Source organism: Taeniopygia guttata, chromosome 5, assembly GCF_048771995.1.
Source record: "Taeniopygia guttata chromosome 5, bTaeGut7.mat, whole genome shotgun sequence".
In the NCBI taxonomy this organism is placed as follows: domain Eukaryota; kingdom Metazoa; phylum Chordata; class Aves; order Passeriformes; family Estrildidae; genus Taeniopygia; species Taeniopygia guttata.
In genome coordinates this window covers 23,540,630-23,565,618 of record NC_133030.1, presented here as the reverse complement: position 1 = coordinate 23,565,618, position 24,989 = coordinate 23,540,630, and the positions used below count along the sequence as shown (strand labels likewise).

General features: G+C 35.7%; 1 protein-coding gene across 17 annotated transcripts in view; it reads left to right on the top strand.

Annotated features, from left to right (window-relative positions):
* LRRC4C (leucine rich repeat containing 4C) overlaps positions 1–24,989 on the top strand; it is a 481,162-nt gene that overhangs the window by 193,577 nt on the left and 262,596 nt on the right. For all 17 annotated transcript variants that reach the window (XR_012056301.1, XR_012056302.1, XR_012056311.1 and 14 more), the window contains exon 2: positions 416–505. The gene's annotated coding sequence lies outside the window, so the exon portion shown is untranslated. The remainder of the gene's footprint in view (positions 1–415; positions 506–24,989) is intronic.

Sequence of the window (24,989 nt, the reverse complement as noted above, 5' to 3'; positions counted from 1 at the left end):
AATCTGATAATTTTTTACATAAGAAAAATGTTAGGGTTTTTTTGGACACGATTCCATTTTCTGTTAGACTATTTGTGAAAGGCATTTTTGGTAGAAATTGAGAATACCTGCTTCCTGAAAATAAAACCTTTGTTCCTGATGGTACAAAATAAAACAGAAATATTAAACTCCCTGAAGCTCAAGTAACACTAACCTATACATTAAACATACTTTGAGTATTATGAAATATTAACAGTATTCTTACCCTTTACAAATAAAGATTTAATTATGAAGGCTTTTTAATGAAATTGTAGCACATTCCTGTAAACTTCCCAGCTGTGGTTATGTATTTTCATATATTATCACAATGTGGCTACTAAAAATTCTGTGAATAATTTAACCTCACTTTTATTTTTATTTTTTTTTTATCTTTCAGAAATGAATTGCTTTATTGCAAGAAATTGTGATTATTTATTGATTCAGAAAGGAAACAAACTGAAGTTCTCTTGGGTCTTCTGAATAACATGTAAGTGAAAGTTTCCTGTAACCCTGACTATGTCTTCAATTTAGGTAGTGATTATTAGATTTTAGCAAAGAAACCTTTGGTTAGAGATGTTTCTTAATGTATTTTTTTTTTTTAATCACATCAGCAGCTAAGATACAGTGGCAGATTGTCTGAGGGTAATACCTTTCAGAAGATATTTTTATCCCCTTGTTTTACTTTGCACATTAATATTCATCATTTGTAAGCTTCATATATGAAGGTTCATAGCAACACAAGTTAAAATCCATCCTAATTGCTAAGCAAAGCTCTAAAAAAATATTTATGCAGGGCCTACCTGGTCAGCAGAATGATCTGGCACTAGATAAATACCTTTATTCATTAAATTCCCCCCACAATAGCAGTATTGTGACCTTTTCTGGTAGGAACTGCAAAAACACAACTACGCAGTGGCTGACAGAAGTGTAAAATCTGATTAAAATTTTCAGTTTGTAGGAGATGCTAAGTAGTATTAATGACCTTCTCTGACTTAATGCACTAGTGCAGAAAGGGAGGCCATTTGCTCTTTCCCAGGGCAGTGTGTGTGGAGCAATGTCGCTGCTCAGTTGCAGCATGGTTTCTGGTATTGCTAGTGGAACAACAGTCTTAACTTTTCTTCTGTTGATGTTTGATTTCATTGCCATAAGCATTTCCTGCCTGATAAAGGCACAGTTCTTGAGGTTCATGTTGGATCTCTGTTATCAATTTGACTTTTGAAAGGCTAATTGATTCAGCTTTGTTCAAGGCGTCGTCTTGGTCTTTTCTGTGCATAGACAGTTGTGGGGACAATTTATGGGCTCCAGCGTTGGGAGACTGAATATCTGTCATCCAAATAGTCATTCACTCGCACAGAAAGAGGATTTTGAGCATCCTGGTTTTCAGTGTTTTCAGTATGATTTCTGTCACTGTTTTTAGAAATGCTTCAGTCCACGAGTAGAAGAGATGTCACTGGCTGTGGTGATGTGCTGTATCTAGTGACTAGTCAGAACTTAAATGTGAGGTTTGACACACAGCCAGCCAACTTGTCTTTGTTCAGGTGAACTTTCCAACAACTCTAAAAGTAAGTTGCTTAATATAAGATGGTATTTTTGCAAATAAATTTTCAATTGAAGGAAAGAGTGGTTTGAATCTGTTCCACTGTAGGTGAGGATTCTCAAACTGGGATGTAAAACCTATGCAATGGAAACTGCAGTGTGTCTGTGCTCTCTGCTGAAAGAATGACAAGAAGAAGCTGCAAAATGGGTCCTCTGGACAAGAAAGTTGACTGTGTGCTGTCAAAATTCTTGTTTTAGCTGAGCAGTTGTCACCGATGTTTGTAGCTTCCTGGAGGATTAGACTCATAGAAAAATAAAATCAGTGGGCATCCCTTTAACAACATCTAGATAGTTTGGTTTTTTTTCTGATTCATAAACACTTTCAGTGTCATCCGAGGATTTAAGATCAAGGTTTTCATTGTTAGGGAAAAAATATATTTTTCATTGTTATGTTGGAAAGATGAATACTTTTGATATGCTCGTTAGATTTTGATAGAAGCTATCATTTTGAAATAAAACATTTAATGTCTTAGAACCATTTTATTGTGCAGACTAAAAGTTAGGTTGCAGTTGGCCTAAAATGACTGTAGCTAATGTCTGTAGCTATTGCCTGTAGCTGTTCAGGAAGCCTCAGCTTTCCATATGTGACATCCCATCATTTGCATTTTCTGCTATTACTGCACTTACAATTTCATGATGCCTGGTTCTTTTCTCTGCTTTTTGGAATACTCCTAGTGCCTGTTCTTGTAAAAAGTTAGCAAAAGCTGTGTGCATGCAGCACTAATTTATTTACACATCTCCCCTCAGTCTAGGAACTATCAAGATAACTAAACACATGTGCTGCCAGTGTTTGATTTTCAGCACATGCAGCAATCAAATGTACTCTGGCAGCCACAGGGTGGTGTCAGTACTGGTGTAAACTGATCTGCATTTTACAACAGTTTTTTTCACATTAGAAAATGCAAGATTAGTGGAAACTAAAATCTGTGCCCTCAGCCTTTCATCCCAACTGGCTCCCTGATAGCTTTCAGGAATAACTACAGATGTTTCTCCCCTCTCAGCCCCTAAATTACCAGGCTAGCCCAGAGATCCCAGGCTTTGAGGGGAGGAATATCAGGAGATGGCAGAGATTACCAAAAGAGGCTCTTACCCCAATATATGATGGGGCCGCTCTCTTTATTCTGTGGTGTCCAAGGGAAAGAGCAGGGCAAAAGAGGATGAACAGGAAATGTCAGTGGTTTATCTAGGCTCTGGACAGGGAGGGCTTCTTGGCTCTCTGCCCACCCTGTCAAGGCAGGAAGGAGGGGTCCGGGGTTATCTGATCAGAGTCACAGGGGTCCTGGGGAATGGGGAAAAGGCATGTCTGAGGCACACTGTAACAAACTACTTTTCAACTAGAAGCTGATTAAACACAGTTCTTTCATGGAAGCTGTCTGCCACAAAGCTGGCAAGGTAGAAATTGGGCTGTGCCCCTAGCTGGGATGTTTTGGTGCTAGAAGTAGTTCCTTGGAACCCTGAAGGCCTGGAAGATGGGGTTGGGGCTGGAGCTTGCCGTGCTTTTAAAGGGCTTGTCGGGCTCAAGGGGCTTCACTTCTGGGGTTGAATTAATTCCCAACTTTCATATCAGTTTATGGGATTTTTGAGTAGTTGACAAGACATTGAGAATCTGTGAACCTGGGGCAGCTCATGAGAAGTTTCTTTTGTTTTTGTACTGCTTTAATATCTTTCATTTCCTAGAGTTATTCTTGATTCAGTTTATTCTGTGTTTTTAAAAAATATCATTATTTGATAGAATAGAAATTCTGTTAGGAGTTTTATTGCTGTGTGATTTGGAGGGTGGAAAAAATAATCATCTGAGTAGTGCTGATAATAGTCCAGGTACATAATATTTTAAAGTGGTTTTATGTGGATATTATTCTTCAGCTGAAAGCACTGTTCAGGAAAGATTGATTTAATTCTTTTCACTAGTTAGGGACTTGGCTTCTAATTGGAAGCATTTTATACTGTGTAGTTACTTGAGGCACTGTTATTTTCAATTCAACAGGAAACAGCTCTAAGAGCACAGAAATGAGTGACATTGTGTTAGGGGACTGTGTATCTCAAAATACACAGCTTCAGCTTGCATGCAAAAACATCATTTAGCTGTGATAATAGAAATTAGATTTCAATCAGTATGCTCTTTGTTATTAATCCATTTTTCTCCTTTCATCTGAAGAGGTCTTAATAACACGTTAGACAAATCATACTCTTTAAAAACTGATTTGAAATAAGAATGCTTTTGAAGCCTTGTAATTTCAGGCATGCATTTTGTAATAATAATATGTTTCCTTGCTGCTAATGTATTGATGCATGCTTGTAAATGTGCACAATGTTGCTCTTTTATTTTGGTCCAAGTTTATTGTTAGGAATTAAATAATTCTTCCTATTGAAGCAAATTTGTGAGGAAACTATAGGAGGTACAGTAAGAACATGAAATTTGAAGACCTAATAAAGACCTTAAGTTCTAAGGACTGGTTATTAATTTGGAGCGTTGAAGGCCTGAGGTTAACTTTTTCCTTTGGGGCAGAAGTGGTGGTGTTTCAAGAAGTTATAAATCTTTGATGTTTCATCCGTTTCAATTACTGTCTGAAGGTGAGGAATTTGTAGTGTGTGCTCCCAAGCAAACACTTCTCTGTGCATCTGCATAGCAGAACTCTCATATAAGTTAGGTTGCTATTAGAGTCTCAACTGTCCAACTTTATGCAGCTACATCCTAGCAGACAGTTTTTTTTGTGTTATGATGACACTTATACCAAGGCTTTTGAGAGGCTACTGTGATTATCATTTTGGTTTCTAGAACCAGCTTGAAGAACAAAAGACTTGCTGTCAAAGATATTGTGAATTTACTGCTAATTTAGTAACATTTCTCAGTTTCTCCTGCTGCTTTTTGTCTAGCAAATGTTAGGTACCTAAATCTCCTTTTGAAAACATCCATTTGAGGCAGGGGGTGGGGAGAGAAAATAACTCCCTTCTGTGAATGTGGCTATCATGCTCTATCTGAGCATACCACTTCCTGACACTCTCCTTTTGTGCCACCCCAAAAGGGAGTGGCATGCCCAAAATCCTTGTCTTAAGGACCTTAAAGGGGCTTCTCAATATTTTTGTCTGCTGCCTTACAGTCTTGCTGCTTCTTGTAGGGCTGATTTCACCACACACCATTTTTCTTTTATAGAGTCTTGCTTTTCAGCATTCTTAAAGCTGTGTGAGTGAAATTGAAATTGGATTGGATGAGTAGGATCCACTGGTCCATGCTGCAACACATGAATTAGACAACCCATGGACAGAAAAACCCCACTTAGCCTGCAAAGAGTCCTCTGGATGAATGGGGCCAAGAGCTTTATATATTACTGTCTCAAAACCCAGCAGCTTTAGGACCTCCTCACATACCAGCGCCCAGTCCCAAGAAGCTCTTTTTCTGGTTAAATCATACAAAGGATAGGCTATGATGGAAAAATTAGGAAAAAGCTCCCTCCAAAGCCTCGGTAATAAGAGACACAACCAGGTGCACCTTTGTGCAATGTTTTTTATCTGCTCTGGCCTCCTGTGGCCATCCTCCCCCAGGAAGGGCTTCTGCTCCGATAGCCACTCTTGGGCTATACTGGGGCTCCAGGGCGGGGGTGGGACATTGCTTCCAGCATGCCAGTGACTGACAGCAGCACTAGGGGCTCCAAAGGGGATGGGGTGTGGGGCAGAGCACCATTCCACCCTTGCTGAACTTGATCTTCCCCCTCCAACGCACCCCATAGTTGTTTTGAGCCAGCCATCATTTTTTCAGTCTTTCTCAGACTGCTGAGGTATTGGGCTTATAAAAAATTGCAGTATATCAAGCATTAATGTCTGAGAGAAAGTATGGGTAATATTATTGTCTGAGCTGCTTCCACACACACAGGGCAGAAAGTGAAAGAATAAAAAGAAGGCTTTGATTAGGCTACATCAAAACCACATGCACTTCAATCTAGTTGTCATCAACCATCATGTATATTAAATGCAGTTTTTAATATGTTTAAATTACATTAACTTTATTTCTGTTATTTTCTAGTCTTTATTTCTATCAAGTATTTGCATTTCTTAGATGCTTTCATCCTCAGCAACTTAGTACAATGAGTGTTGTTTATACCATGTATCATATGTTAAATACAACCTTATTCACAAAAATGAAAACTCTACTGACTCATTTGTAGGTTTTCAGTGATCAGAATGCTGATCTGGCTGACAGTAAAATTATTACAAAATTGTTTTGTCACCGAAGTCCCTTTGGAACAGGAATAAGATTATGTCTTGTACATCACTAGTTTATGGTCTTGGCATTTAAAATATTTCTGGTAGATATGGTGTGGTTGATACCAGTCAGTTAGCTGAAGCTTCTTACGTTATATCCTAAGTGCTGGCAAATGCCCTTTTTTCCCCCCTCTAGTGTCCTTAGAGCTTTGATATATTTACATATAAACAGCTTCTGAAGATGAAAAAATGAAACATATTATCTACTGTAATTCTCCATGACTCTCTTTTAAAATGTCAGAGCAGCAATTCTCGATTTGGATTTGCCCAAATTGGAGTGTTCTTGGTTTTGCAGACAGGCTTGAAGGACTGTTTAGCTCTTAAACCCTTATTGTTATATCGCCCTGTGACCTTTTATGCCAAAGTAAAAGCTCTCATAGGTGACTGAAAAATAGGAAAATACTATGGTTTTGTATATGCTTGTTATGGACTCTTTTTCTGCTAAACAGAGGGAAGTTTCTTTGGTGCAGACACAGGGATGCTGCTTTGGTAGAGAGTTTTCTCTTGTTTCCAGAGTTGTTCCTTGGCCTGGCTGCTGCAGAGGTGCAGGGCTGCTGTCACCCAGCTGGCAGCTTGGCCCTGGCACAGGGAGCAGCTGTCCGTGCACCGGGTGTCAGCTGAGAGGTTGCAGCTGGCTTTGGAGCGAGGTGTGTGCCAAGACCAGATATGTGATGAAATGATCTTGTTTTGAAGGAAGATTTTGATAGATGTCTTACAGTACTTTGAACTTGGTATACCAGAGACGTGTAAGAGAGTTGCACTTCTCCCCAGTTCTAAAAAGTGGTGTTTGAAATTCCCTAGTTTTGAGGTATTGATATCAAAACCGCTGTTGGGTGCTTCTTTGTTGCTGCTGTTTTACTGGCATCCTGACAGTCCTTGTCTTTGTTGAAGTTTCATTCTGTTACAATTCTTCTGTTTGATAAGTGTTCCAAACTGCTTTATTAAAAGAAAAGCCAGATACTCTAGTGATTCTTATGAAGTGTATTCTGCATTTGTTGTTAGGTGAGCAAAGGGACAGAATTCATATGGTAAAGTTGTATCTGTGCTGCAAAAAATGGATACCAAGAATTTCAGCTCTTTTTTATCTCTGGAAACTGCATTGTACCTGAAAATAAATTCCAGCTCTACATATGCATTTATGTTGTGACCATAGTAAATACTGTTATTATTTCTCTAATAAATAAATTAAGGTATATATATGGTATATAGTATTACATTTGCTGTGCACAGTTGTTTTCCTAGCAGATCTGCTTCCCTCAAAAATAACGTCAGGCTGGGATTTATCTATATGTCTGTCTAAATGATCTAAATATCGATGTCATAGAGAAGATATATCACTTCAGTTCTGGTATTCATTGCCAGTTTTGTTAGATAATTGTCACTTCTGCAAATGGAAATACTTCAAGCATTGGGGAAGAGTAATTAAGTTTGGATAATGCTGTTTGGCTAAAATAAAACTAAGCTAATTTCTTCACTAAATTCAATTCCAAATCTATTCAGAGCTCTGGAATATTAATTTAACAATATCCTATCCACCATGCACATAGTCACTCACTCATGCTTGCTACCTAATTCTGTTTTGTTCTTTTGGAGGATAGATATTGTCCACAATCAAAAATGTCTATGTTAATTCATTCTCAGTCATTCTGGTGGTCTCTGTATGTGTATATTATGTTTTTTTAAGGTAACATGCCTTGCTATTTGAGAAAACAATAGTGTTAATTATGGTATGACTATGACCACATACTTCTACCTGTCACAACCATATGTTTTCCTCACATTGACTCCCACTGTAATGAGAATGGTAGGAGAGGAAAAGAAGAGCAAGTGAAAATGCAGTTTTATGAGAAATATCAGCTACTTTACATGATTTGAAATAGTAAAATAAATTATTGCGAAGAAGTTTAATTTACTAGGTGATGTAGCTAGAAATACATGGTAAATCACCAACAGTTGGCCAATGAATATGAGTACAAATAATGAGTGCAATTGATAAATAAAGCACATATTTCTCTAGCTCATCTTTTTGCACAAAGAAAGGAAAAGGTGCATTAAAATAGGAAACACCTGAAATTTCACAAGGTGATTAACACAAAAGAATAAAATGCTATGAATTGTTTTATTAAGCAGACATTTTATTGAACAGTCACCCCAGTCCTGTTGCTGTCACCTACATAAGCTTAGATCACATTAAACTCTGCATTGTTTTCTACTTGGTGTGCTACAGATATTAAGTCATGGAGAGGGGAACCTGTGGCTAGAGTAATCTGTGAATATTATCAGGCAATGTGAAAAATACAGCTACTGTCACCCTCAACACATCTGAGATGAATCAGAGTATCAGTGTAGCTTTAAATGTCCCTGCTGCTGCACACCATGGACCTGAAAATGGATCATTCCCGTTCTCCAGAACACAGTCAAAATGTCTCAGCAACAGAATGAGAGAGCTTCCACAAGCTGTCTCAAGGCTCTGAGGGTGTAATTCTTGGAAAGCTCCTTGGCTGAGCCCAGAGTAGTAAAGATTGGTAGCACTTTCTGTAAGGGTCTGCAGCAGCCCTTTTCAATCAGCCTGTGGGCTTTGAATGAGTCAATAACAATGCAAGGACAGTCTACATTTTCACCTTTTAGGACACAGTTGGTAGGAATACTCTTTTGGGTATTGAGAGCAGCATTAAATGAAAGAGCTGACCAAAACTATTACTGTAACAGTTTTGGAGATAAAGAGTAGTCTGTTCTACTGTCCTGATCTGAATTATAGGAGACAGACATCTCAATGTAGGTATAATCCTCGATGATAACTATTAGATATTCTTATATTCCTCTCTTGTTTTTTCTTAAATTGGGACAACTGTGTTTCTGTGAGTTTTAGGGGGTTTGATTTGAAAAAAAAAAAAAAAAAAGGGTCAAAAATTTAAAGTAACTGTAGAAAAGTGGGTGTCAAAGAAATCTTTTTGAGGATGCTGTGGTTTTTCCTAGGGGAGTAGTTTTATTTCAGAGTACTATGAGACAAAGCTATCACTTACCAAAAGATGGGATTTTACACAAGCTTCATACTCCTGGCATCTCTATTAGAAAGTACGTGGATGATTTCTATTTCAAATGTTGTTTACTTGGATAAATGCCCATGTTTCATGCTCCAATTACTGTACATATTTTTAATGCTAATATCTTAGTAAAACAATTGGTAAAAATAGTGGTGTAAAAATGGTGAATAACTAATTTATATTTCCTATATGAAAAATAGAAAATATAAAAGAAAGCAACTTTTGTTTCCTGTTCATGATATTAGTCCATTTTGAGCCACTTCTCAAGCTACCATGGAAACATTTAGCCAGAGACATGGAAAAGAAATCAGAAATATGAGCAGCAAGCTCTTCCTGTGCTTTCTGTGCCCTTTCTGCCAAGCCAGAGCAAATATATGTTACTCCTCAGTGCGTGTTATGAATCAGCAGAAAAAAGAGGCCAGATAGAGAAGGATGTCATTAAGGGTGAGACAGAGTGGTATTTTTTGTAATTTTTCATTATGCCTTCTATTTTTCTGGTATTATTGTCCTCCTAGGCCCTAAAGCACTTTAAAGAACAATACAAAACAGCTTTGGTACCATCTTGACTCAATTTCAATGTCATTAACTCCTCCTCCATCCCATAGAAATTCTCTCATGATATTCTGAACATTTCTTTTTCAATTCTCTTCCATTTTCATAAGCAGCTGTCTGAATGGCCAACAAAGTGCAAAAGTCTCTCTTTCCAATACATGTAGCCAGAAGGCACATCAGATGTATAAAATGGACTGAAAAATTATCCAGTGACACTAATTGGTCTTGGATCATGCAGAAAGATAAAATTCTGCTGGTACAATGATGATGGAGATATATTATGCTACAAATCCAGAATGAAATCTGTTTATCTTCACCTCTGTTCCTAGTAGGTGTTGTGTTTTCACTAAGGGAAAGTAACCTTTGTAACCTTTTGTTCTGTTTGGATGGAGTAATTGATGTTTACATCTGTGCTATATTTGCTCTCTTTAGAAAATAAACCCCAGCAACGTGTTCCAGAAAAATATTTAAGCTTTACAGAAAAAATCAGACATGCTTTATGGAGTGTTAGCTCCATGTCTGCTGACAGTTATTCCTCTTTTGTGTGATACTTTCCAAATGATAATTATTTGTTAAATATTAATCTGTTATCATATGCTTGATATTTCCAAAGATGGCATTATGCTTCTTGCCATGATAGCATTATTGGATTTACCTTTTGCAGTGTTGTGTTCTGTGCATTCTTTTGCTGCTAAAACACAAAGTGATTGCTTCACATAGAATAAAACCCTGAAAAAACACCTTTAAAAGCATTTGCATGTCCTTTTTCAACATGTAGTAGGCTATACGTGTTTATCCATAAATTATTCAGCATTTGTTGAGTGTAAGTGTGGCTCATTGGGCTTGTTGCAGTTGGTCTTTCCCAATTTAAATGATTCTGTGATTGTTCAGCTCACAGTTGGCAATTCTGTGAGTTAGGTGCTGGTTTAAGGCAAGGAAGGACTGCAGATGGAACACCCTGGTTTTGTACTGGGGATACCATCCCCCAAATGTTTTGACTTCTGCTCTCAAAAAGTGCCCCAAGCATTTGATTGTCTACAGCATAGGAAGAGAGATGTATCATCACTGAGTGTAATATTCCTTTCAATAAAGGAAGTCATCATACCAGCCTAAATATACTTTATCAAGGTAATTTAGTGAACTGAGACATGTATGTTCTTTTTTCTAACAGAATAAACCATTATATATACACAGAAAGTCAAAGCTGAAGTAATAGGCTACAAAGCCAGAGAATTCCACCACATGTACAGGAAGGTTCAAAGAAACCTGATGAATGGGATAGTAGAAGCAATTAAATATAAGTAAGGGGAAAAATTGCTGTCTCTCAATGTATTGACAAATTGGTAAATTCATGGATGAATAATAGGATCATTATACGTACTAATAGATTAGACTGTCCCATCTCTTGAATTTTTGGATTGGGATGTCTGCAGAGGACCTTCACCAAGAATATATACTTGTGGAACTGATGTTTACAAAATATTGCAGAAATAAAGCTTCAAATGAAAGCTTGGAGAATAAAGCAAGAAAGCATGTTTTACAAAAAAGTCTCTGCTACTATATCCTATCTGGCTCTGAAGAAATAGTGTATGACAAATGTTTTGCAGTTTTTCCTTGTGTTTGTTTTTTTTTTTTTTTTTTTTTTCTACCAAGAGGGATAATACTGCTTTTGAAATGAAAAATTGAAGGAAGAGCTAACAGTAGAGTTTATTCCCTGATAAGACTTGCTGAGCTCCAGAGCCCTACCCTTAGGAGAACTTTTGTTTCTCACACAGAGGCTATTGAAGAGGAGCAGGACAGATGTAAGTCTTGTGTGCTACTATAGGAAAACTTTCATAAAGTTCAATTTTAACTCTTGAGAATGCTTCTCCTGTGCTGCATAGTGTGTAGCTTCTGAGCTCATCAGAACTATTTACTAAATACAAACATTCTAGCAAACTTCACTTGAGCTACTTTTTAGGTCAAGGAGAGTAAAATGAAGAGGTAATGTCAGTAAAAGCCTCGCTGAAAGATCACAGTTTAAGGCAACACAAGAAAAGTAAAAGCCAGATACTATTTGCAAATCAGAGTTATTTCATTGTTAAATTAAGCAGAATAAATAAGTAAAGAAGACACCAATTTCATTGTGTGTTTTTCTGAGTGGCTGGTAGATTTGTGGGAGACAGATTGTTCCCATTCCCCCTGGTGAACTCTGTAAATGCAATGCTTTGCACTCAAAGGTTTTAAGAAAAAAAAAATTAAGTAACTTCTCATTTGTTTGTCTTTCTGAAAGCTTACAGTGATAGGCATGATTCCTTTAAATGTGGAGCCTAAAACATACAGGAAGTGTAATATCAGTGCTAATACCAAAGATTTAGTATGTTTTTTAATATATTTTAATCCCTGGGAACAGTCAGTTAGATTTTCTGAGATAATTTTTCATTTCTGATACACTCCAAGTGATTTATCCGGATGCATTTGCCAGATGAATTGCTTTAATTTTGATTATGCTGGCAAGAGTAATCTGATAGAGATGACAGTTTTTAATGGCTAGGACAATACTGAGAGTGGCTGCTTGTTGGTTGTATCATTGATAAACTGTCTGGACATTAAATATTTCTTTTCCTTTTTTGCTACTTGTGAGCAAGTGTTAATCTGTTGTTGGTCAATTGTAAGAGAACTTAAAAATTACACCAAAATCTGTTGTAGAAACTAAGGAAAACAGTAATACTGCTTTTCCACTGATAGGATACTTTGTCTAATGCTTATATACACACCTTGTGATTTCAAAAATAATTCCTGAAGGAACAAAAACTGGTGGCTACTGGCGTATTGCAGTGAAACTGTGGAAGCTCAGACTAGTTCTGGCAGTAACAAACTGGCTCTGGTAATAACAAGCTATACTTACATTGTAGAAATCTAAACCATCCCCATGCTATCAGAACATGCTACTAGGAAATTAACTCCACCCCAGCCAAACCCAGCACAGCTTACTACACGTAACAACACTTTATTAACAGATTTTGTGAATAATCAACATCTTATCTTTGTACATACTCAGTAATGTTTGCAGTTTATCAATAAAGCTGCACCACCCTTACATCACCTTTACAAGGTGAAAAATTGTCTGACATTCTGGTAATGTAGCCTGTATATGTTCTTGTGAAGCAAGAAAAAGAAAGGGTCTCCCTTAGAGGGAGAGAGAGAAACCTAGCTGCGGCAAAAAGTAGCAATTAGAATAGTAGTAGGTGTTAAGACACAGGAACAGGTAAATCATGATGTAAATTTTTATATTTTTTTTATTTCTAAATTTAACTTTTTATGTAGAGCTTTGAGATATTTACACTTAATTTCAGAAGACATTTTCATTTTCTCTTTGAAATGTTCATGCTTTGCTAATACAATGAAAAATGAAATAATGATGTTTGCAAATGAATAATTCTACTTACATTTCTTCAGTGGTGCAGAAAGTTGTCAAATACAAACCCATCAAGATTATTATACTGAAAAAAAGCTTTCAACAGTTATATCATGGCTCTAAAGATATTTTTCAAAACGTCTGAATATATTTTGTGTATGTGCAAAAACTAAATTTCTGTTATGCCAGATTTATTTTAGGAATACAAAATTATCGATCTGTTTACTGTTTGTATTAGCTATCAGTTTAAAATCCCAGATAACAGAAGCCTGATCAGTTTTAGATGGCAGAAATCAACTAAGTTGATAAACTGAAGTCAGCTCCACTCTGAAGGAAGTGTTACACTATTAAATGATAGCTCAGACAAAACCAATCTGAATAAAAGGTGTAGTCCACTCCTAAACTGTGAGCTAGAGAAGCTTAACACTTTCTCAGCTCACCACTGGATTTCGTTTGTGGGTTTGTAAAGTTTGTTACACGAGTCCCTTACTTCCCTCAGCTTTAAAAATGGGTGCTATACTTACTAATTATTTTTTAGATACTTTGAGATGAATTGTAGAGAAAAATGAAAATTTGATAAGCATGTTTCAAGTAATTCTCAAGCTTTGTTGCTCTTTGGCAAAAGGTGCAGAAAACCAAACCAGTTCCGAATATAAATAAGAGCATTTTTTGTTTATTATATACTTTAAGAGACCTGAAATTCAGCAAATCATTATTTTTAAGTGAGACTTCATTTTGTAGTATATTTCTGAGCAACTACAAATTAAACTATTAGTCTATACTACTGCTAATATTTTAACTGTGAAAGCACAGCTCCTTTTTTGTTTTGACTCCTTATTATACTTATCTGATTCCATAGTATAGGTTATGATGAGTCATGATTCAAATATAAGTTCAGGTTGTTTTCCCAATTCTGTTGCCTTCAGTCTGACAGCTGCTCCCTTGACATCTCCCCAGACTAGGCAGACCTTAGAAGTAAATAATGACAGGCAAACTAAGAACTGTCTCTCATGCTGACAGTCATTTTTCATTCCTGAAAGATACTGTCAGTTTCTTGGATGACTGCTTGAGCTTCTTGGACTGCAGCCACATTTGTTTTATTTTTGAGAAGTTCAAGAGATAGCAGTATGAATGAGTGACCCTTTTCATCCTTCATCTTGGGAAAAAAAAAAAAACAGTGAAAATGACCAGCTTGCTCAATTTCGACATAAACTTAGCATTTTCTCTTCCTTTCTTCAGTCAAAATGAAAGTAAATGGAATTTTATTCCCTTAAAAGTGTTTTTAGTAACTTCATCCACTGATTTTTTTTCTGGAAGTCAAAATGGGCAAACATATCACCAAAAGTATTTATTTTTGCACATGCCGTTTGCTAAGGTGTTTCAGCAGTATTTCTGATCCCATCAAATAAGTGCTGTTATGAAAAATTAGAAACAAAGGAGAAACAAGTTTGCTTTAACAAAGTAGGCACAGGATGTTAATGAATAATTCCTGCACTGAAATTAGAATTCTTTCTGCTCTTATTATTTCAATGAGGGTGCAGTGTCATAAGTCCTATGGAGTCAGTCTTGTATATAAGAGGGTAAATCCACAAATACCAGGAATAGAAAATGCTGACTGACCCATTAGATAAAAGTTGTTCAACAAATCTTTAAGGAAAATAGATAAATCACTAAAAAGCGTCCTTTCTCTTTTCCAGTCATAGAGAAGAAAAACATACAGTGTGCACTTTTCCACTGAAAATGGAATGAATGAAATGTTCAGTAGCATTCTCCATGGAGGGGCTGGAAATGTAAATATAAATGAAGCCCTTTGATGATGACAGTGCATCCAAAAAATCCTTTGAATTTAGGCCAAACAGCCCTAGAGAAAATGAGAAATTCCTAATGCTTCCTGCCAGAGAAAAATAAATATGATTCCAAATTGAAACTCATGAAGACAACTGCATATCTGTGGATATTTTATACACTGGAAGTCTTGTTTGATTACATGAAAACCAGTTGTAGGTCACAGATTTTAACCCTCAATAAAAACAGACGATAGGGTAACTGTTGATCTTCTAGCCTCCCTTCATGATATTCTTTTCAATCAAATATACAGGAAATGGATATTTTAGATTTCCAAAAAAAAAAAAAAAAAAAAAACGAAATTTGCATTAAATTTAATTCAACAAAAATATGTAGAAATTAGAGTGGCAATGCAGTTTGTGTGCTTGCATCTTTTGTTGCTTTCTGAAATCTTTCTTTTGGTACCTTGGGCTTTATATTTTATCTCTTTGCAGATGTAAAGTATGTATAGTACAGGTATTTTACATAGAGCAGGAATTTAGAGTTCCAAATTATTCCATGTTAAATAGGAAGCTAATTTGTATGTGTTATTGTCACTACATGGAAAACCTTGATAGTAAGTCTGGGGTTTTTTCCTCAAAGGAATATATCCAAAATGTCTCTTGAAAATCTCACATCAGAAGAAATAAGTGTGCCATGCTAGTAATGGATGTTAAAGTGATTGGAGAAATAGCATTAAGAAGGAAATACCATTATATTTGGTACATAGCTAGCCTGAGTAATCTATATAATTATAGAAATTACTGAAAGCAGGTATTCAGAAAGGGATTAGGCATGTAGAGTTAATAATGAGAGTATCTGCAATGGCATTAGCGAAGAGCATATCTGTAAGGATTATAGTATTTATTATTACAGGATGTACATTCAACACATTCTTAGTATTAGAGATAAATGTGCTTCTTTGGCTAAAGTATAATTATAAAAGTCTCATTTCACTATTCTATTAAGGTTAAAATAATGGATCAACTCAGATTAACATGGCACTTTGAAAATCAGGGATTTTTTTTGAGGTGCAGATATACTGAAATGCTGAAGGCAACAGAAATAGAATGGGGGGAAATTCAAAATACGAGAGGGAGAAACTTCAATGATGGATAGCTTTTTTCTTGGCAGCACAGAACATCATCTTGTTTTTGGTTAATTGCTGTACAAATTTTATGGTCTATAATTATCTTATAATTATAGAGATACACAACCATTATTATTATGCTGAAAGGAAGATAGTTGTGCACAGTTAAACATCCGTCTTCTATGTCTCTTTATTTCTGGAAAAGAGTATGGGTTATAATACTCGTAGGTGTTTCTTTTGTCAGTTTTGGAGCAGTATACATAACAATTATTTCTATTACCAACTTTCATCACTCTTTAAACAGCCTTGAAGAACTGGGAGAAATATCTTGCTTTTGTGTCAGGAGCTGGCAAAGCAAAGTTGTAGAACAGCAGCAGGAAGATGATGAGGCTATAATTGTATTGGTGTTTCACTCTCCAAATGATCTGAGGCACTGGCCTAGTACTGCTGGGGAAGGGTGGGACTTTGTCATCGAAATTTACCATGGCTGCTTCTCAGTCAAGAGTGACTTGTTTATAAGTTTGTTTAGTTTCAAGGTCAGGAAGGAAATCCTGTTAGCACTTGAGAGATCCAAACCAGGCGTTGGACAGCAGGTAGTCTGGACAAGTGCCTGCAAAATGCTCCAATGTGGATTTGCTGCTCCCTGAGGGAAAGAAACTTCTATGTGCCTATTGGACCATATTGAAACTGTTCAGTGCTGTGATGGTACTTGATTATGCAGCTGGAAAGGAGTTACAAGAGGAAAAACTGTATATCTTATTCTCAAAATTTAAATGGGACATGGTTTTGCTTCTGAACAATCAGGAGTATAGAATGGAGTATATTGCTCTCACTCAAAGCTGGTAATGTAGCTCCAGATCATTCTTCTGAATATTATTTCTCAGAAAAGGCTTATTTCTGGAATCAGCACCCCTTAATTTACCAAACATCAAGCAAAGAAACATACCAGTGATATATTATCTGATGATGAGTTGCAGTTTTAGTAAGTACATGTTTTGCTGATACTTCTTTTTACTGAAGGAGGAGAAAAAGAACAGGGAAAATGAAAAGTTATATATTATGATTATTGAATAATGTTTGAAATATCTTTGTTGTGTTTTACGTAGTTTTTTTGTGGCTCTGAAGAGTTGTAAGACCATGTGGTATATAAGATGGCAAAAATGGAGCCACTGACTGCTCAGTTCCTTTGGTTTTAACCAGAGAACAAAAAAAGAGTTATTTTTATTCCATTTACAGGTCAAGGAAGTATATTCCCCTTACTTTCATTTTAATATTCTTAGAGTCATCTTTTGAATATTAGCTATGCCAGGTAATTGTTATCCATTTTCTTTTTCATTTATCAGATTACTATTCAGTTGTTGTAGAGGTAGGCAAAGATTACATTGCCATCTGAAGTATGAATACATTGCTTGCCATACAGAAAATTCCAGACATACTTTTCCAGGAGTCAGCATATAAATTATATACTTAAGTATTACTATTTATGTATTATAATGGTATAAGTGTTTTGAAATTCTACTGGTTTGTTATAGTCTGATTTGTTACCTTTTTTTGGGGTTTTTTTCTTCCTCTTTCTTTTCACGTCTAATATCAGCATGTATGATAGAGCAGCAACTTTGAAAATTGTCACTTCTTTTAAGTGAGGTTCAGTCATCCCAAGATCACCCAAGGCAAAATGAATCTTAAACTCTTCCAGGCAGTGAAGGAGGAATTTCCAGCAGAGGTAGAGAAAATAAAAATTCAGTCATAAATTTGTACTGTAAAGGTCTCTTATTTGTTCCATATTCAGGTGATGTTTTCAAATGGCAGTAGACAATAGCATCTACAATACTCAGAGGAGTAATGACTTCCTTTATTAGGGAGATCTGGAAAAGGATGACATAATTAACATAGAAAAATGAGAAGTGAGAGGAGACTGTGTTTATTTTCTCTAAATGCATGAAGACACAAGTAACTTCCAGAGCAGGAAGAATCTATTAAAATCCAGTGCAGGCAGAAAGGTAAATGGAGAAATTAGGCATGAATACATTTTGATGGAGTATTTTAACAATTGTATAGTCAGGCTAGAATATAGCTAACTTTCTGGGAAAATAGAAAATTCTTATAACAATGCTTGACAGCTTCTGATAGCTATGACTATCTTTGCTTGCAGCAAGAATTTGGATTCAGTGATCTCTGATTTCTCAGATATATTTTTGTTGCTAATCTTTCTTCATTTCTCAATATGCAATATCTTCTTTTCTGTCTTTGGACGCCTGTGTACTTTTCTGAGTGAAAATACTTTTTTTTCTCATTTCTTTCCCTTTAGTCGGTAGGTCTTGTCTAGAAGTACTGAAAAAGGAAGACTAAAAACAGCTGATCTGCTGAGTGCTTTCATTGAAAATAGCAGAGCAGTTGGGATCAATTTCAAAATGTGTCTCTTGATTCCAAAAGGTCTTGGTAGTCAGACTGTAGGCAAATGTAAAAGGTCTTTATAGTCCTCTATAAGTATGGCCAACTGGGAATGGTTTGAAAAGGGAATATGGTGAAACCTGTGAAAGAGTGAATCTTTATTCCATATGGGCACCACCCAGAGAGTATCACATTTTAATAGCTTTCTTTCATGCCTCATGTTCATCTTACATTAAGTAAAACTATTAAACTGAAGAGATTAATAGTAGAAATGGATGTAACAAGCTGATACCATGTAAAAGTCTTCAATTTAAGAAGGGGTCAGTCTTTAAGGGCTTTGATGATAAGGTAAATCACTGTAAAAAACTATTATGGTACAGCAAATCCATTATCCAGAACTGAAACACAACCCTTCCTCTGGGATAATGTATGGCAGCTATTCAATAACACACACAAACATTGGCGAGTAAAAAGACATTAAAAGGACAGGACTGTAACCATATGGTGGTCACCATTTGAGTAAGTATATAAAAGGGAAAAAACTTTCAGATGATGCAAGAATTTTTTTCTTTACTTCTACCAGGAGAGGTTAATAAGAAAAACTGAAGCAATCCTCAGGGAGCCCACTGTTTACAGGGCTGAATTATTTTACAAATGCTGAAATTCAAATTCTATCTGCTAATAATTCAGTTCAGAATACACTTGAAAAGGCCTGTGATGGGATGAACTTTTACAGCTAATTTTAATCTTCAGCAATAACTCTTTTGAGAGATATTGAATTGTTGGAATTTAAAGTAGAAAAGGACATTTTTGAGTGTCAGCAGTGTGTATTATGGCTATTCTTATTGGTATTTCCCTTGGAATGCTGGGATATTGGAAACTGTGTGTAAGAGCAGATCCTATATGGAGAAGATTTCATGTTCTGCCTTGCTCATTTTTATCAAACTTCAGCTGATTTGAAATCTGCTAAAAAAAAAAAAGTGTTTAAATTCAGCAGTGCCCAAGAATGAAATTTTTCACTGTTTTTATCCAATTTGGGAAGGCAGAAATGAAGATAAACCAAACAGATGTCACAAATCAAACAAAGGTCTTTCCCTAGTAGTTTCTCTGTGATGGAAAAAGAAGAAAATCCTCTGTTTAGGACCTTGAAATACTGGAATGTGCAGAACAGACTTGGTGAAGAGGAAAGATGGCCTCTGTTCATGCTCACGGAGTGATCACAAAGTGATATTTCTTTTAGTTGCTTCCAGTTTTCTCTCTTTCATTAGATTCAGTAGTTCTGAAATTGTCCTTCCTTTATGATGACTTCTGTGCTGTTGAGGGGTTTCAGTTGATAATCCTGAAGAATATAATCCTTTATTGGAGATTAGTAGAGTATGCAAGTGCAATGAAGTTTTTGAAACTGTCAGTGCACTTCAAGACTCAGCCATAGAAAACTTGTTTAAAAACTGGATAAACTCTCCAAAACCTATTCACTGAAGAGTTATTCTATTAAAGCAGCATGCCATGATTATATTCTTTTTTAATTCTTCTAATACTACTTCAATGTGCTTGATAATTTGCACTGCTCTTTTCAGGGTTAAACAAAGTTTGGCTTTTGGGCTTTCACCAAATTGGACTTTGTTGTGGGCTCTATTGGTTTGAACAAAGCACACACACACATATCCTTGGCCCTAGTAAATTTATGCTATGCCCAACCATTCAAAATGTTGAAACCAATTCCAATTAAAAACATGCCTCTTGTTCATATATAATATTTGTACTATTTGTTTCTTATACTGGTTTGCATTGTCATTGAATTTGCATCTTATGATCAGCTCAAGCAAAAGAATTGAAAGATACCAACTATCACTGGTAAGGCAGTGCTATAATGCAGCTAATAGTGCCTGACTGCTGCATTTAACATAATTTTTTAGTAATTTTGAATGCTCACAGTTATAAAAATTAATGATTACAAAGTCAAACATGGCCCAGTGTAGAAAGAATTATGCTTAAAGATATTTTACCCAGCTTTTATTATTTTTAAGTGAAAAAGTAAGATTTTCCCCTCTAATTCTGAAATGTATTTTAGACATTGAAAACAGTTTACACACAAAATAGCATTTTGTTTTCTGCATTATTACTGTAGCCAGAGGGAAAGGACTCTCAAATTAATACTAATAAAGCCACACCATTCATTTCCTTTACAAAAAAGAAAAAACAGCAAAGTGTAAATAGTTTGTAGGCCAAATAATCTAACAGTCCATACTCTGTTTCTGGAGAAGAAGAATAAGTTTCTAGATGGAAAATATTTGCAGTGACTTTATGTTTACCTGAAGACAAACTGCAACAAGCAATTAAAAAAAGTAACACTAATTTTTATTTAGAAACTATTTAACCCTTTTAGAACTGGGACAGATTGTATGAAGAGTCACACTGTGTCTGTGTTTGTGCAGAAGGATAAAATCTGATTACACAGATGCAATTCTTAGGGAACAGAGCTTTTGTGGCCCCACTAAAAAGTGCACATTGCATGGAGGGGTACCAGTGAATGGATGAATCAGCTCTCCTGCTGCTCTACAACCACAGGTCTTTAGTGATAAAAACTGCAGTTTATTTGGAACTTTTTATAGTGCTCTGTAATCTGCTGGCGTCCACCTCCAACAATGAGATCTCTCTGAAATTTGTCCTAATTAAAAATTTACCCAAACCAAAAGATTTGTTTTCGATGGTAGGTTTGTTGTTGTGGTTTACTTGCTTAAGTGTTGTTTCATTCTCTGCACAACACCAAATTTAGCCGAAGTTTCTGTGTTCAGTTTTAACAAGCATGATAAAACATTCATATCTGAAAGGGAAAATATATCCTCTGAGTTTGAGTTTGTTCTGTGTTGCATCCTAAAAATGTGATGTGTTTGTGATGTGCTTCCTTCTACAGAAAGCAGCCCAGGTTACTTGTTTGTCCATGTTTTTACTAGAAACAAGAATAGGAGATATTGAACAACAAGAGAGGTAACATTCATAGTTGCTGTATTACATTTGTGATCAATTTGAAACATTTTTCACTTTAAATGACATCTAAAGTTAATAAAGTATCTTAACATCATAATTCTTTTCATTTTCAAATAGCACAGTTTAGGTGCTGTGATGCTGAGATGCTTGATAACAATTTGCACAGAGAATGGATACCATCCTTGGTTGCTAATACCCTAGCATTAAATGACCAAATATGAATGAAAATATACTTTGTATGTCGATCTAAGAGTAAGATGAAAATCAAGCCCAAATCTGTGTGTAAGTTTCTCAGATGGAACTGCATCAAAGATGACTTACTGGACAATATTTTTATTTAGCACATATATAGCTTTTGAAGAGACAGTCTTTTAAAAAATTTCTTGTACAACTAAGATGTACAATTGAAATTGAAATTGTACAATTGTAGAATTTCTTGTACAATTAAGAAGGCCTATGGAGGCAAAATCAGTTGTTTTATGACTTTTTGGCAAATTAAAAAACCCACAACCCCCACCAGGTTAAGGTACTTCCCCCCCAGGTTAAGGTACTTTGCCTAAAGATTGGTGTCTGTGTAAATATTTGAAAAAAAATTTTTGAATGAAGGCAACTTCATGTGTTCCATCTCTTATCCAGTTCATGAATCCTTTTCAAAGTTAAGACAGATTACTGTAAAATCTGTATTTTCATCTAATTTTAAATTATAAACACATTAACAAATATGAAATAATTTCATGCCCACATTAAAAAAGTCACATTTGAAGTCTGACATACTGATAGAAGTTTTTACAGATAGAATTTATATGATACACTGTATAATGAGGCCATAGCAAGAAGTTTTTATTGTGCTATTTGGACTTTCTGTAACATTATTTTCTTTCACATATTTGCACAGGAGCTAGAGGCAGTTCTCTTGACCTTCTTATCAATATGTCAGGGTTCATTAAATATGTGCTGAAATTAGGGAAAAGATGGAGACATAGAAAGGAAGAAGTCAGAGAGAAATAGGTGCTTAATGACTCAGAAAAATTAGCTCTTTTAAGATGTTGAAAAGGAAGCAAAAAACATCTTCTGTAGCAAGCTAAATTAAACACAAACTACTTTTTCTTTCATTCTTAACACCATATTGAACTTAAGGACATAGGCTATATGGCTGAAAATTTGACCCCTAATACTTCTCCAGTACGTATTGATTTCAGATTAGAAACATTTAACTCTTAAACCACTTAAACTGCTCAAAATAAGAGAATATTAATTGTATTTTTCCTATTTGTTTCAATTAATCTTCAACTGTCTTTGCAAAATGAAAAAATTGAAAAACTGGTCCTTCTAACTATATGTCTTCAGTCTCATTGCACTCAATTCTGATCAATGACACTGGCCAGATTAACTCACAACTAAAGCTTATAACCTCTGTTACATGACAAATGTAGGTACAATATTAAACTATTCCTACTAATTATAGAACTCTGTCTTGCTAATAATAATTAAACCTCAGATTCTGGTGATTTAATTTGTTAAGGACACACTTCCTAACCAGAAGCACTTTCTTTGCCAGGGAAATCTAATTTTTAACTGATACACTTTTAGGAAGCCTTTACAGTTTGTAAAAACAAGGAAATTTTTATTTCAACACTTCTGCAGTAATTGTTATCGCCAGATAAAATACGCAGAAACAGTTGGAAGAGTGGTGTGTGTAGCACCAGCTTGATGCTTTTTAAATTTGCAGTGGAGGCTTGATTTAGTTGCCTAAATCTAGCCTCCAGCTGCCTTTCCAGATGGGCATGAGTCTCCCATAGATCCTGTTATATCTGCCAGACTCCTGACAATGTCTCACATAATCCTGGAGCATGACAAATAGCATTAGACATTTATACTTAAGCAACAGATTGAGCCCTGTATGTTTAAATACCAAGAGTATATGTCCTTAAGCTTTACTGAGGGACTTCAAGAAGCATTGTGCAAAAGTAAAACATTTCTGAGCTGGGATCAGAACAGACTCAGTAGTTTAGTTCATTGTGAATCAGGATTTAACTGCCGGCCATCAAAGGGGACATTAGTATGTGTTCAATATGAAATTAATCTTTTCTAGACTCAGATCAAATTCAGTATTCATTTGGAATAAGGATTTTGTCTATCCCAAATAAGGCATTCTAATGATTCTAGATTAAAAACAAAGAAAAAAAAAGGCAAAAAAACACCAGACCAAAAAAAAAAAGAAACAAAAAAAAACCCCAAAAAACACCCCACAAAAGACCAAACAGAATGAAAATACAGAAGATGAAAATACAGAATGAAAAAAGCAAAAAAGGAATACATCTCCAAAAACCAGTGATACTACTTCTGGTTTCCTTGCGATTTAGAAGTTTGGCTAATTCTACTCTGTCTCAAAGCACCCTATGGTTTTTAAATGGATAAGATATTTACATCTAGCTACTAATCTAAAGGGCTGACAGTGTTCATCTGTGCTGTTAAACCACTGCTGTGTTCCGTCTCATAGTTGGCTGCACTTCAGTAGTAAATGGAATTAGTCTATTATTATAGAGTTGTGAAGTGCTTTGAGGTCTGTCAGGATGTATAATATCTTGTGACTGCTTGCCAAATAGGTAAATACCTCCACCATTTTACACTGCTAAAAAAAGAGAAAAAAGATTAAGCTATGCATTGTCATTATTCCCACTTTTTAACTTTACAGGAAACAAAAATCATGAGGAAGTGTTACACTGAGAATTTTCCAGTCACATTTTTTTTTAGAAATACAAAATAGGTATTCCTATGGCAATGAAATATATTCACCTGAATTTTTTTTCTAGATTTCAGCTCCTGATTTTGTTACTTCTTTTAATATTTAGGCAGATGAGGAATTAATGCATCATTCTATATCTCTGCATTGGAGCTTGAGGAAGTTTGGGTGTTTTTTTTTCATTATTTTGTAGGAAGGAAATTCAACAGTTTTCACAAAACTAAAGAGGAGGAAAAAAATAGTCTTTCTATCTGATGTGTTTTAGTGACCTCAATAGTGATATCATCCAAGAATAATTTAGGTTGGAAGGGGCCTCTAGAGGTTGTTTTGTCTGGCTGCACACTTGGAGCAGAACCATCTTATTTTGGATGAAGATGTTCTTGTAGCTTGTTCAGTTAAATTCTGAACACGTCCAAAAATGTAAATTCCTCAGCTTCGGGCACCTGTTTCCGTATTTGATCACTGTCAATGTGAAAGGGTTTTTCCTTATATCTAATTAGAATTTTCCTTCAAGCATCTTGTGTCTGTTGCCTCTCACCCTGGCAATGTGTACCTCCAGATAATTCTGGAGGGTCTCTCTTTACTTTCTCACTAAGTAGTTCATTGCGGAAATAAGATTCCACATTAGATTTCTTTTTTTTAGGGAATACAATTAAGCCAGTAATCTCAGCACCTTCTGGCCCATTGGGTTCTCCAGTATCCCAAGTATCTTGCTGACCCTTTGCTGAATTTACAGGAATGGTTATACCTTCTGGTTATTCCAAGTATCTTATACTTGGAATCTCAAAATTAAAGCTATTGAAGATGTGGTACCAAAGATACACAATGGAGGGCAATAATCACTTGTGTTAACTTACTGACTACAAGCTCTATTGCTTGATAAGGTTTAGGTCATCTTTATAACAAGAACATATTGCTGTTATGCTTCTTTCTCTCCAGAGTCCTGTTGTGCAGGTTGTTCTATTCTAAATGCAAGAAGTGTGCATTTTCCTTTATTAAGCTTCATTTATGCACTGCATGAATGCTTGCAGCATGGGAATCTCACAGGAGGAATGAGAAGTCAATGTGCAGTCACAGAGCTATTATCTC